Source organism: Neltuma alba, unplaced genomic scaffold, assembly GCF_004799145.2.
Source record: "Neltuma alba isolate B1F8T4 unplaced genomic scaffold, ASM479914v2 tig00001806_pilon, whole genome shotgun sequence".
Classification (NCBI taxonomy): Eukaryota; Viridiplantae; Streptophyta; class Magnoliopsida; order Fabales; family Fabaceae; genus Neltuma; species Neltuma alba.
The window spans coordinates 14,575-19,881 of NW_021632625.1; the positions used below are offsets into that span (position 1 = coordinate 14,575).

General features: G+C 32.5%; 1 pseudogene; it reads right to left on the reverse strand.

The window, feature by feature from the left end:
- Positions 1 to 1,683, reverse strand: LOC114711991 (purine permease 21-like; annotated as a pseudogene).
- Positions 1,684 to 5,307: the final 3,624 nt, after the last annotated feature.

Below are 5,307 nucleotides of genomic sequence, written 5' to 3' on the forward strand. Positions count from 1 at the left end.
TTACCCAGATTTTCCATTCACGCCTTGTGACAGCAGGGAGCTTCTGGATAAAGCATCATTGTTTCTGTACTGAGTCTTGGAATTGGTCGCATCCAAGTATTGCTGGAAGATGTACGAGAGAAAACCCCAAAAAGCAAGTAACAGAGATATGACCTTCAACCCATTCATCTTGTCATGGAAGAATACTGTAGCCAAAATCGGTACAATCGGCAAACTCAAAACACTTATGACATTAGAGAACAAAGAAGACACCTCCAGAATCAAGCCCACACATCCCACATTAAAAACTTGCATGTTATAGCAGTAAAGCTTAAATTCAGCACATAACTTGCCTTCCCCATTCTATACCCCTTCATTTCTGCCTTCAAACTTCTGAACTCCCCACTAGCAAACGGCCCCACTAGTGTTGCAAATGGTGCCACAAGTGATTGGTGTGTTATCATGTCCAGAATCACCTTGAAACTTACCCTTTTGAAGACTTTTCTGAATGCAAGCTGTGTCAGAGAAAGCACCAGTCCATACCCAACTGAAGCAGCAGCTGTTCATATGAACCCGATCACATACTTCTGTTTTGAAACTTGTGTGTATGCTGAAGGAGAATCAGTATGATAGGAGGAGATTGTTAAAACGACTAAAGAGTTTATGATGTAAGGTGTGAATTTGAGTGAATTAAGGAAGAAGAAGAAGAAGGCATTGAAGGCTAATTGTGAGGAGCAAGTAAGAGAACATGTAGAAACAGGAAGGTTAGAGAGACCAACAGAGAATAAGTAACAGTCTAATGCAACAAGAAGGCCAAGGGAGACATAAACAAGTGCTAGCTTTGAAACAGAGGGTTGTTCATGATTGTCAATAACTATATTTGTAGCAGAGGTTTGCTTGGATGCAGGGATAGAGTACAACGGGAGGAGAATAGGGAAACCCACAAGCTGGACAAGTGTTCCCAACCATTTGCTGGGTCCACCTTCTTGGTAATACTGTCTTCCCAAGAGTGTTGCAGCTGATTGGCCCAGCAAGACAGAGACAATATAGAAGGCTATTCTTAACCAAAGTTGATGTCTCTTTTTGTTTTTGATTGCCGTGCTTTCTTCATTAGGGGTATCACCGATATCTCCATTGTGATCTGTTTGCTTGGCTGCATCAGACTCTGTATCAACATTTGGATTCTTGTCTTTGGCTCCACCAGATTCTGAGTAAACAAGTCAAATGATCGATTCATTAGCTATGCACAGGCGATCATATTTTATACGAAGAAAGTGGGTAGGCGACTGAAACACCTGGAGAGACAATGACATCATGAGATGCAACAAAGCGTTTATATTACATAGATATATCCGGTGGTTGGATTGATCAAAGTCAGCCTATGTTTCAAGCTCATGTAATCTTACAAATCATCCAACTTTATATTAGAACCATGCTATATTCCTCTATTGCATTCTCCTCATGCATATACAGGCAGTTAATTTCAAGCAGGTAATTTTCATGGATACAAGTTAAAAAGCTTTGAACATCAATTTTAAGTAGCTATGTCATTGAAGTGAGATCATGTTTATATATTTGCAGCAAATTTCTGCAGGATGATATGTGATCTACGAACAAAAGAGAGATAATAGTGTGTGTGTTTGTAAAAGATGAGAAATTTGACATACCAATTACGGAAAGCCGCAATTTTTGAGGTTCTCCCATGGCGATTGTGAAGAAATTATAGAAAATAAGTGGGAGAGCAAAATGAGATGGATTGATATATTATATAAAGAGATAGATATGAGTCATATACAATAAGATAGGAGGCACACGATAGGGGTCAAATATTCAACAATGCTCAACTACCGGTGTCATTTATTATGTGGGGACCGGGGGGGGGGTCATTTTGGCGGTTGAGTACTCGGTTATTTTAACTTTCAAGTGGACCACATTTTATTTTATTTTGTCTAATATTTGAAACAATATGTTTTGCATGATTCATGGTAATAAAAGGCAAATCCTTCCCTTATTACTAACTCCGACTTGAGTTGATATACAGATAATAAACACTACTTTTATTCTTAATATAAGAGCTTCTGGATTAATTTAGGTAAATTAATAAAATTTAATTCATTAATTAATCAATTAGTTATAACAAATGTAACATAATTTTTTCTAAAATATCCCATATGACATTAGATTAATATCAATTAACAAATTAACTATATTAATTTGAGAAAAATAATAAATATAAAAAACAAAATGAATTAAAATTTTATATTTATGATTAAGTCCAGCCTCTCACTAAGCTCTATATTAGAAATGAAAAGGATCATTAGGTGTTGATCCTAGTAGAAAGGGATTTAATTGCTTAAAAGCAAGGTTACAAGTTCCAGTACATTAAATGGAAAAAAAAATTGGGAGAGGTATCTTTAATTGAGTCCTATAACACTTAAATCTGAGCAAGTCATATAGTCACAATTAAAGATAGACCCCGGGAAAGGAGTATTTATTTATCTACTTGGTAAGGAGACTCGAGAAGGAGTATTTAGTTCCCTCGAAGAAGGTGTTTGCCTGTTTAGATATATTCAAAAGTATTTTTTAAAAACATTTATTTTTATATCGAGATAAATTTTTCTACATATTTATTTTATATACTGTAAAATTACTTCTAAAACTATGGTTTAGTTTTCATAAAGTTCTTCCACTTGTGGTTTTTTAATACAAAACATACATGCATGCTGATGTGCTTATTTTTATGGGAGAATTAGAAAGAAGTTTCAAGTAAAAAACATAACTATTAAAAATTTTCAATAATAACAGAGCAATTTATATTGCTAAATTCTAGAATAGTGAATAATAACTTCTTACTTGTTATTAGGACTTATAATTATTTTTTCTAATTACCTCCTCATTATAATATTCTTCATTTTGTCGTCTGTCACTAAAATATATAGTTTGTACAATACATACACATAACTTTGAGAAAAACCACTATTTTGGCGTCGGTTGTCGCATGTGGTTGTCTCTTTGCCCATTTGGTCACTAGCCATTATGTTTGGAATGATTTATAAACAATTTTTTAGTAATGATATATGAAATACAAAATAAGTATATAGAAAAATTTATTTTAAATTATGTAAAACATACTTATAAATGATTGTAAACGTAATTTTAAAAATAAAAACTTACATAGAATTACTAATAAAAGACGAAAGATATATGAGATTGACTCGTGTATAATTTAAGGACTAAAAATTAAAGTTTAAGATGATGTAGGGATTACCTCTAATTCTTTTAATGTATAAGGAGTGACATTTTGTTGGTACAAAAAAATTAACGTATAAGGATCAATTCAAGTGAATTATAAGAGGACTACAATATTAACATTTAATTTCACATAAAAGGATTAATTTTCCCAGCATATATGTGTGTGTGAATAATCAAAATGTTGGGGGCGGGCGCGAGGTTAATTTGTCCCCCAAAAAAATGTTTTATTTTTAGTTAACAGCCTAGCTGGCGTTGAGCTCTCAAATAATATTAAAAATTCGAATATAAGCACTTTTCAACATTTTGTAACTGTTTCATAATTTTAAAAAATTCATAAAAACAAAAATTAGGTATATAATTATTCCACGTCATCATTTAATCCCAAAAATCAGATTTTCTGGAAAGGACAAAACCAAATGTCCCCTGTAGCCTGTAGGCTTTGAATCTGAGCCCAATGGAAAAGTATGTCCCACAAATCATTAATAGACCGAATGGTCGTTTCTGGAATCGTATACCAAGAAGACAAAAGGAGGAGACTACAGATATATAAATACTCTAATACGTAGGGATATTAAAAGGGGGAGAAAAAACAATTAACATAGGAGACATGAAAAAATTTGAACTTAAGAATAAATAAAATATTTTAAATAAATCTTATCTGTAGAATCAGACGGAGTTGATTGGCATAACACATATCTCAGGTGTTGTATTAGGATTCTTTCACTGTAAAATGGTGATGAAGACATACACTTGCTTGGATTGAGAGAAAATTAGGGAGAAAAATATGAGAGGAAACAAGTTTTCTCTTACTTGGATAGGAAAAAAAATGTGGGAGGAAGAAAAAGTGGAGGAAAAAATAAGATAGGCCCCATGTCCTATTTTGCTCTCCAAATTTTCTCTCCATATATGGAGAGATTTGGGAAAAAAACTAGATTCTCATGATTGCCCCTCCTCTCACTTCCTCTCCATATTTATTTTCTTTTATTATATTTAAAAAGTTATTCACTTTTTATTTTTTTATCTTAAAACAATATTTTTATTAAATAATTTGGTTTTAAAGCATAATAATCTGAAAATATATATAAACCAAATAACTTGATTTTAAATTATTTGATTATGCTAATGTTAGTATAATTTTTCTATTGCAATATTTAATTTAATTTAATTTTAAATATGATATATTTTGATAAAGACATTTTAATCATTTAGATATTTGTTAATTTTATTTCCTCTCTATTTTTTCTCATCCATCCAAGTAAGAGGGATGATAACAACTTCCCTCTAATTTTTTGTTCTCTCTATTTTCTCTTCTCTGATCATTTTTTTCTCTCTCAACTTTTCTTCCAATCTAACCAGAACGATAAACTTTGGTGTAACTTGTTCCTTAAACGCAAGTTTGATTCTTGATTTTTAGAGTCTAAGTAACAATTTGAGTGTCACGCTAATTATATGGCCATTAATTAATTGAATCCTTCAGGAATCAAATTCTCAACGGCAAACGTAGGTTTTTCTTCTTCGGAGTCGGAGTTACTCGTAATAGAAACTATTGTTCTTCAAGTTACAGAGAGCGAAAAGCAGTCTCTCCTCAACTAGGCTTGTCTTATATATTAGAGTTTTGAATCAAAACCTACTAAAATAATATACACACACACATATATGGTCCATCTGCATCTTATTATTACACAATATTCTGACTCTTTTCTCTTCATTTCATTGAATGTGGAGGATTTGGAGCGTCTATTTATAATCCTACCTGGTTCGTTCGTTCATTCATTCAAATCCTAGTCATGAGCCAAAATTGCAAAACCGCTATTCATAGGCCTTTGGTCATTAAAAAAATAACCCAAAGAATATAATGTGGCACACATTATCAAGAATTTTCGCACATACACTTGATGAAAGGTCTTCAAATGAAAGGTCTTTAACTTAATGTTTTAAATTCATGAAAGCGAGAAGGAAGTGCAAAGCTAAGTCTGCTTGGAAGTTTTGATTCATGAAGACCATAATTAAGGTCATTAATCCTGACAGTTGTTGATTCATGGACATCCACAGCACAATGATAATATTCATAACAGT